Genomic DNA, 9,468 nt, shown 5'->3' on the forward strand with positions numbered 1-9,468 from the left:
CTCACTAGACAGTGTTTTCTAGTGCATCTTTGATGAAGAATATGTTAAAGGAAGAGATGGCTTAAAGGGAAAAGACCGAGTTCTCTCTGCGCTGAGTTTATTCCTTTGGAAGAGTCCTCTGCAAATGTCAAAAGCTGGATTGAGAGAACAGGATGTGACATGGAAGTCGCTCAGTTGCATCTCCCTCCACACACATTTTTGAAATGGGGAATCAAAGTGTGCCAGTGTAACTGTCAGATTTGGGCATATGGGACAATCTAAGGAATCAGACTCTTTCCAGTAACAAGCTTAGCAACTTCCTTTAAAGAAAAAAAAAAAAAACACCACTCCCTGCGCTTAGCTTATAACCAATGGTTATCTTCTATCAACAGTTCAAGGAGTGCAGCTGACCTGAATGTTGACACCTTTTGATTTTAGGTGACCTGGATTAACCCAATTGTCTTCTGCCCCTCTGTTATTGCAGAGGTACAGTAGGTGACCAAGGATGAATCTGTTTCCTTGACCTTGTCCTGTACATCAGCTGGGTGTTATCATTTGTCTCAGAGACAGGAGGGACCATTGCTCCCTTTTATTTCCTGTTTCCTTCAATGGGGCATTGTGAGATATTTTATTTGTCAGCCTTCTTAGTATTTATCTCCCCTTCATGCCCTTTCCCCAGCAATTTGTAGAGATTCTGAAGCTCTAGGTTTTAGAGACTGGAATCAATGGGGCTGGGGCATAAGCTGGGGGTCTGTTTTAGGGCCTGGGCCTAAGAATTCCTAAGCTACCTGAGACCAGACCCTCAGAGATATGGTAGGAGGAGAATCAGAATTGGAAATAGCCCCATCCCTCCTGGCACCAAACACAAAACAAACCTGTTGCTGCCGAGTCGATCCCAACTCATAGTGACCCAATAGGACAGAGTAGAACTGCTCCATAGGGTTTCCAAGAGCGGTTGGTGGATTCAAACTGCTAACCTTTTTTGGTTTCAGCTGAGGTCTTAAACACTGCGCCACCAGGGCTCCTGGCACAGTAAACCCAAAATAAGAATGTTTATATTGTGGATAGATTGAGGGGTGTTAGGTATAAAGTTCTGCCCCCAAACATTCTGATAATAGCTGCCATTTTACCACTAGAGATTCATTCCTTTGGATCTGGAGATATTTTAGTTTCCCAAAGGCCTCTGTCTACATCCATCTGGAAAATCAAATTTAAAAAATGCTTGTATATATATTGACTTATTTAATCCTCAAAACAACCCTGTGAGCTAGGTTCTACTATTATTCCCATTTTACAGATGTGAAATCTGAGGTACAGAGGCATGAGTAATTTATCCAAGGTCTCACAGCTAGGATGTGGTGGAGCAAGGATTTGAACCCAGGCAGTGTAGATCTAGAGCCCCTGCTCTTGGTCTCATGCCCTCATGTCCTACACTAACACCAATAATTCTTATTTTGCTGGCTCTAAGTGAGTCAGAATCGACTCGAGGGTACTGGGAGCACCTAACTACTCATAGAAACCAGTCTCCAGCAAAAGTATTTTGGGGAGTTCCCAGAGAATATTTCGTAGATAAGGACCAATGATATTGATATAAGGAGTGCTGTTTACCAAATCCTTTTCTACTACTCAAGGGTCCCCTCAAATTGTCTGTTGCTGCTGCCTTCATATTACAGCAGCCTTCCCTGAGAAGGTTATATTCTTTAGAGTGCTCAATGGGCTGAAGTCATGTGTGTGCCATATTGGAGGAGTGAGGATTTTCTGCCAGTGTGAGACATCGGGGTGTATGCAACACTGAGCTGTGCCCATATGTAGAGGACACTAGGCACCCAGGATAATCTGCCAGCATCTCTTGGTTAAAAACATCCTCCCTTCCCCTCATCTTCGCAGTTAACACAGGAATAAACACTTGAATATCCTTTCATGTTTTCAGTCTAGGCCATACCTGACTGGTCAATCCTGGCAACAGGGTCAATCCTGGCAGCTCTCTCTTTGGCTCCAGTTGATTGGCTCAAGGGCTGATTCAAGCTGGGTTCATGAGTCATTTCCTTGGGTGGACTGGAGGCCAGAGAGAGCCTTTTAGAGGCTAAACCCATAAGATATAAAACTTTGTACATGTCAAGGGCCATGTATCCTCTCACTTGAAGAAAGCCATTCTGAGGCAGAGAGAATAAAACTGACAGGCAGAGAGGTAGAAAAAAGAAACAAAGAGTCAAAGCCCAGTGAGTATTTGAGAACTAATTTCAGCAATTTCAGAGGTTCAGTAAACTCCCTGCACTTCCCACATCTTGTTGTTTTGTTCTTTCTTGAGTATTATGAGCCAGCAAAGTCCCATATTTGCTTAAGCTGGTTTGAACTGTGTTTTTGTCACTTGCAACTAAAAGACATCTGAAAGTTCAGCAGGTGATAGTTTTGGTTTAACTACTTTGATATCTCTTTGCGATCCTCTTCCTTGGGCTTTGACAAAAAGAGTTTCCAATTGAGAATTTCCCACCAAACACTTTCTGTTTTCTACCCTGCCTCTTCTCTTCTTCCTTTTATCATAATTAGTTCCTTAAACTTAAGACTGATGGCTTGAAGCTTTCACTTATATATGCAAATACACATGGGAGGAGAAATACCTAAAACCACTGTCAGTGAAAGGCGGTTATATGTGGAGAGACTAGTTGACAGTCAGCTAAGAGTGAGACTTCTGGGAAAGGATAATTGTTTGGAGAGCTGCAGAAATTGGATGTATAAGCCAGGGACATGGAAGACAGAATTTGTCAAGTGTGAACCTTACTTTCTGATGTCTCTTTATTTTAGCCCTCACAGGATAAGTGTGGACACTTGTATGTTTGTTGTACTTTTCCTATCAGGAATGTGATTAAATTCAGACAACATATATGTTCTATGCTATATTTGACCATAACCTGGACGGTTATTTTTTATTTCATATAGTTTAAGTTTGGGACTTTTAAAACTTAATATTCAGACTTACTCCAAATAAGATGCAAAATAGTAATGTGATCTTTTTGAACCAAAGCCTCTGGAACTTTGAAAGAATCAGATTACAATACTGCAAATCTATCTTCCACATGCTTTAACACTCACTGAACTGGGGGAATGATTGTTGTGTGCTGTTCTGACTCATAGCAACCCTGTATGACAGAGTAGAACTTCCCCATAGGGTTTCCTAGGCTGTAATCTTAATGGAAGCAGATCACGAGATCACAGAGCATTGTGCCACCAGGGCTTTTCCAGGTGAATGGTTGGGTTTTAGGAATTCTGTAAATAAGTACCTTTGATTTTCTTCTGGGTTGCTAGCTAGGCTGCCTAGAACTGAATCTCAGCTTTGCTTTCTCTCCAAGAGGGATTGGAGAACTGAGCTATCCTGATTACTACTTGCATCGTGCCTCCTTCCAGGCTCCCCCAGTCTTCTTAAGTGTTTAGGAAACACTGATTATTAAGAAGTTTGTCTTTCTTGTCCGACTCATTCACGTCATCAAGCCATGAAATTTCAGATTTTGAAGGGACTTCAGGGATTAAGTAGTCTAAATATTTTGAACATAGACTTTAGAAAATAGAGCTGCCTTGATCGGGGCCACCCATCTATTTAGAGGGCTTCTGATTCCCAGACTGTGCTCTTTTCAGGTAAGACAATCTTCATGTTAGGTTTCCTGACCATATATAAGCCAGATGCATGCTTATTCTCTATTTGGTTCCCTTTCCTCACCTCTCACAGCCTAGCCTATAAAAAAAAAAAAATTATTGCCAACGTTTGATTCCCCTGTAGGTACAAAGGGCTTGACCTGGGCTCGGATGATCTGGGGAGCCAGGGAGCACTGGGTAGGTGAGATTAATTGCAAAAGCAGGGCCAAAGAAGCTCAGAAAGCCAGTCTAGGTGACAGTCCAATGTTTAGTCCAAACTGAAGTGTCCATCTATGGGAGCTGAGTAGAGAATGAAATAAGTGACATGGCCATGAGATGCAAGCTAGAAACTCTCAAGAACCAGGAGGTTGGGAAGGAAGCTATGGAATGTAGAGTAAGAGGAAGTGCCTGAAGCCTTGGAGCGCCATTGGAATCTCCCTCCCCACTTCTCGCTACTCCTACTGGAGGATGTGAGCGATTGATCTGGGCCTACAAGGCCTTCTGTGATTAAATGAAAGAACTTCCGCTATCAGTAAAACTGACTCTGGGTGATATTCTTGGCGAAATATTTGTCAGTCCTGTTAATGCCATGGTTGGAAAGCCCAATGAGGGGTGACATGGACATGTCTGAGAAGCCTTTTTAAGTCCATGCAGCTATTTTAAACTTGATATTATTGTTGTTGTTGTTAGCTGCCATCTAGTTAGCCCCTAGCTCATGGTGACCCCATGTGTTACAGAAGGTTTTCTTGGCTCCATAGGGTCGTCTTAGCTGTAATCTTTATGGAAGCAATTTAGCAGATCTTTTTTCCATGGAGTTGCTGGGTGAGCTTGGACCGCCAACCTTTAGGTTAGCAGCCAATCGTAAATCACTTGGGCCACCTAGGCTCATAGGTATATACCACTAATGATGCTAATCAAAGAGCTAGAAAGTGTGAAAAACAATACTTTTAGATATTTCAAGGAATGTATATTTTTGTGCAAGTTCTTCATGTGCTTTCATGCAAATAAGTTATGATTAGAATTCTCCCCCCTTTTGATCTGATAAATTTGTGTTGAAATTAAAATTATGAGTCCCTTGAAAAAAGCACTGGAGAAGAATTAAAAAAATTTTTTTTTTTTGGTTTAGGCCCAAAATTAATTTCTCTGTTCCTTGCCTGAATAAGGGAGGGTATGGAATGAGGGAATCTGTAGGGAGAGCTCTAGTTAGAAAACTCTTTTTCTTCTCCTTTCCCTCCATTCCAGATTCCTCTACTTTCTCCCCTTTCACTTGACCTGAACTCGATTTTAAAAATTTTGGAAGCCATGAATCACATGTTCATTTCTTAGAATAATTCAATACACAAATAAATGAAACAGAATTTTTTAAACTTACATGCTACACGATGAAATGCATGATGAAGGCCTGTTATGTTGTTCTCATACAATTGGTTAGAATGAAGACATGGTAATAATTTGATGAGTGATTCCACGTGCTTGTTAAGTTCTCTTTGCTATGGTACGGCACCAAGCGCGTGCTCCCTCTGCCAGCTCAACTCCTTTCATTACTGACATTTTCAGTTCCCTTTCTCCAAGTGTACTTTTGAAGTTCAGGGTTTTTCCTGCACTTTACAAAACTGGGGTCACAAATTAGTAGGGAGTGGGAGGAAGTACAGGAGGTGAGAAGTGAAGGAGGTACCAGGAGAGGTATGTGGTTTGCCAGCAGGGACCTTTGTGAGTTTGGGGTAGGTGGGTGATACAGAACTAGTGCCAATGATCCTGAGTCGGTCATTTATCCTAACTCATAGCTTTGTGCAGACAAAATTTGGTTACAATGATTATCGTGGAAATCCCTGAAGGGAACACTTGCCTGCTTTCCCCATCCACCATTTCCCTGCTGCTCTTGCCTGCTATGCAGTAGAGAAGCACTCCCCCCACCTCTCTGTACACCCCTCCCCACCACACAGGGAGTACAATGGTAGCTCTGATGCCTCCCCTATGCACCTGCAGACCTTACAGGATGAGCCAAAGCTCAGGCCAACCAGCCTATCTTTGTGCCATTTTGTCTTTGACATTCTATCCTCCAAACCAATATTTCTTTTTGGGGGGGGTAGCGTTTTTTTTTTGTTAGAGGGTGTGGGGGAGTTAGTCAGCTACAATAGTAACTTCAATGTAGGGATTGGATGTCCCCAAGTCTTGCTTTCTGTGACCTGTGAATGTTCAGCCTGATGTAAATAGTTGTTATGTCAAGAGTATTCACAGGGCAACCATCCAAGTAGATTCTGCAGCTGAGGGGCGACTTCAATGAACCAGGCTTTTTCCATCTGCTGCCTAGTCATTCTCAGTGTGTTGGCATTAGGCTCTTGTGCTTGTCACCTCCGGGCCACAAGGAGGCTGCCACTGCTCCTGGCAACATGGCCACATTCAAAGGCAGAAAGGAGGGGTGGGGGTCATGGTAGGTAAGAGAGGAAGTAGCTTAAGCTAATTCTCTCTCTGTGTGTATATCTCTAACCCTATATCCACATATATGTTGTGTTGTTGTTAGGTGCTGTTGAGTCAGTTCCGACACATAGCAACCCTATAGAAAGAGTAGAACTGCCCCATAGGGCTTCCGTAATTCTTAGAGAAGCAGAGTGCCACACCTTTCTCCCACAGAGCGGCTGGTGGGTTTGAACCTATGACTTTTCAATTAGCAGGTGAGTGCTTAATTGAAGCAATCCACTGCACGACCAGGGATCCTTTATACATATGCATATATACATATATGCATATATATGTGTGTGCGTATAAGTGTATATAGATAGATGGATGAATAGATAGGTAGATAGACAGATAGACAGACAGACAGATAGATAGATGGATAGGTAGATATATAGATAGATAAGTTGTTGTGTGCTGTCGAGTCAGTTCTGACTCCTAATGATCCTACAGGACAGAGTAGAACTGCCCCACAGGGTTTCCAAGGAGTGGCTGGTGGATTTGAACTGCTGACCTTTTGGTTAGCAGCCTGAGCTCTTAACCACTTCATCACCAGGGCTCCATAGATAGATAGAGACAGGTGTAACTAGTTGCTATCAAGCTGACTTCAACTCATGATAACCCCATGTGTGTCAGGGTAGACTGTGTTACATAGAGTTTTCAATAGCCGATTTTTCAGAAGTAGATCTCCAGGCCTTTTTTCTGACTCACCTCTGGGTGAACTAGGACCTCCAGCCTTTTATTTAGCAGCCAAGAGTGTTAACCATTTGCACTATCCACAGATTCCTAGATAACAGACTCCTAGATAGATACAGATATATCAGAAGGCCTCAGAAGACTTTCACTCATATTTCATTGACTGGAACTATGTTCTATGGCTACGCATAGCACAGGAGAGTCTGAGAAAGCTAGTGTCTGGTAAAAATGAATGGGATTGTCAGAGTGGCTTAGCCAATCATGATTCAAACACAATTGGCTGGATACATCACTGTTATGCACAAAACTGAGATTCAGTTGGCATGGAAGAAGGGGTGCTTACCACACTAACAGAACCACAGCTTTGCTGAGTTTTGTTGATTTTCCTCTTCTACACTACCATGGAAATGTGACTTATTCATGCTGGGGCTACGTCCCCAGTCCTAGAGAATGAATCATCATCATGAGAGATCAAGTCAATCATGGCGGCCCAATTTCTTTTACCAGTCTTTGGGTTAGGCATGGAAGTGTGGCACAATTATGGTCAATGAGAGGGGGAATTGAACTAGAGGAGTATTTGTTTGCTAGAGCTGCTGTAACAAATTACCACAAACTAACCCTTTGCTGTGAAGTCAATTCCAACTCATAGCGATCGTATAGGACAGAGCAGATCTGCTCTATAGAGTTTCCAAGGAGTGGGTGGTAGATTCAAACTGTTGACCTTTTGGTTAGCAGCCAAGTTCTTAACCACTGTGCTACCAGGGCTCCTACCACAAACTAAAACCCCCCCAAAACTAGGTAGCTTAAAACAACAGAAATTCATTCTCTCATAGTTCTGGAAGCGAGAAACCTGAAATGAAGATGTTGGCAGGGCCGTGCTCCCTCTGAAGACCCTAGGGGAGCATCCTTCCTTGCCTCTCCCAGCTTCTGGTAGCCCTAGGTGTTTCTTGGTTTGTGGCAGCATAACTCCAATCTCTGCCTCCATCTTCACATGACCACCTTCCCTCTGTGTCTGTTTCTCTGCATCTCTTTTTCTCATTTTATAAGGGCACCAGTCATACTGGATTAAGGGCCCAGCCTACTCCAGTATGACCTCATCTTAACTAATTACATCAGCAATGACCCCAATTCCAAATGAGGTCACATTCTGAGGTTTTGGGAAAGATGTGAATTTTAGGGGGGATACTACCCAATCCAATCCAGGAGTCTTTTGGGAAAGGTTTGTCTCTCTTATTAAAAGAGAACACGGGGAGAAAAAAATATTTTATTTTCCATATAGACATTGGCATATGTAGTGGTGGTGGCTGGCACTGCTGCAGTCGTGAGGGGAGACACATGCTGAGAACGGCGAAGAGGAGAGACAGTGTCCCTGGGGCCTGATGACATCACTGATCTGCTGAATTAACCATCCCTGGAGACCCCTAATGAAGAACTTCTTATTATATGAGAGAGTAATTCTTCTTATTGTTTAAACCATTCTGAATCACTTTCTCTGTTACTTTCAGCCCAGAGAGTCTCATGACAAGGGACAGCAGTAATTAATTAGGTCAACTTTCCAAAATGTGTAACTCAAATATTATACTCTGGATGTGTTCCCCAAGCCAAAGTAATCCATGATCAAATAAATACAGGAAATTTGAAAACTATGTATGTTTGAGGAAGTTAATGATCAAATTAGCATATCAAATGCTCTGAGCAAAATGATCCTTAAAGAGACTCTTTATCTGTGCTTAAAATCCTCCAGCTTCCATTTAAGATGGGAGTAAGTAAATAGCATGTCGGTGAGAGAAGACATTGTAGACAGGAAATATTTGATGTAGTAAACCTCCCCTCCTGTAACAAATCCATAAAACCTCTATTCTTGTTCACCTCTTGGATTTGAATCAGTCCTTGGCCCTGGGAGATCGGTAGCTTCAGAGGGTGTGGAGAGTATTCCATTGTTCCCACTTAAAGACTACCTTTAGTCTATAGGGTCACTATCAGTTGGAATCGACTCAACGGCAATGGGCTTATTTTTTTTCAGTCCTGGCAGCTCGGGCCATCTGCCCTGACTTTTACAATCATCATGAAATGTTCTGCTTGTCAGTCAATAAGCATTAATTGTTCATCACTAGCCATGAGCCTGACACTGCAAGATCCAAGGAAGTGCAAGTCTAAGATACCGTCTACAATTGAAGAGCACCTACTCTGGTTGGGTTTGCCCAAATTCAGTTAGTGTCAGTGTGGTCCTGACTGTGGGAGCCCTTGGGCTTGGATAGGGGGGAATGTTTAAGAATCTGGATAGATCAGGGAGAGTATCATGGATAAGGTAGATCTTGAACGTAACTTTGAAATGTGGGTAGAATTTGGTTGAATCGTGGGGACGATGTAGAGTGTTCTGGATCATGGAGATGAGAAAAATTAATGAGAAAGCACCATGAATCAATAGCTCTATTTTGAAAAAATGAATTGCTGGACCCCTTCCTGGCTGGGACTGTGATCCCTGAGGACATCTGCAGCCAAGCCAGTGCAAGATGGATACTGTTCCCAGGTGCCGGCCTCTCATGCATGGCTGGGAACAGTGGTTGTGTGGAAAGGAGGTGTGTGTGCGTGGGGGCACTGATGAATTCCTTTACACATTGAATATGAGCTGTTTGGCTCCTTGTAAGAAAGAAGTTGGGGATAGTAACAGGAGAAAATTATATAATTTAAGAAGTCATAAAGGCTTAAGAC

Source organism: Loxodonta africana, chromosome 6 (assembly GCF_030014295.1).
Source record: "Loxodonta africana isolate mLoxAfr1 chromosome 6, mLoxAfr1.hap2, whole genome shotgun sequence".
In the NCBI taxonomy this organism is placed as follows: Eukaryota; Metazoa; Chordata; class Mammalia; order Proboscidea; family Elephantidae; genus Loxodonta; species Loxodonta africana.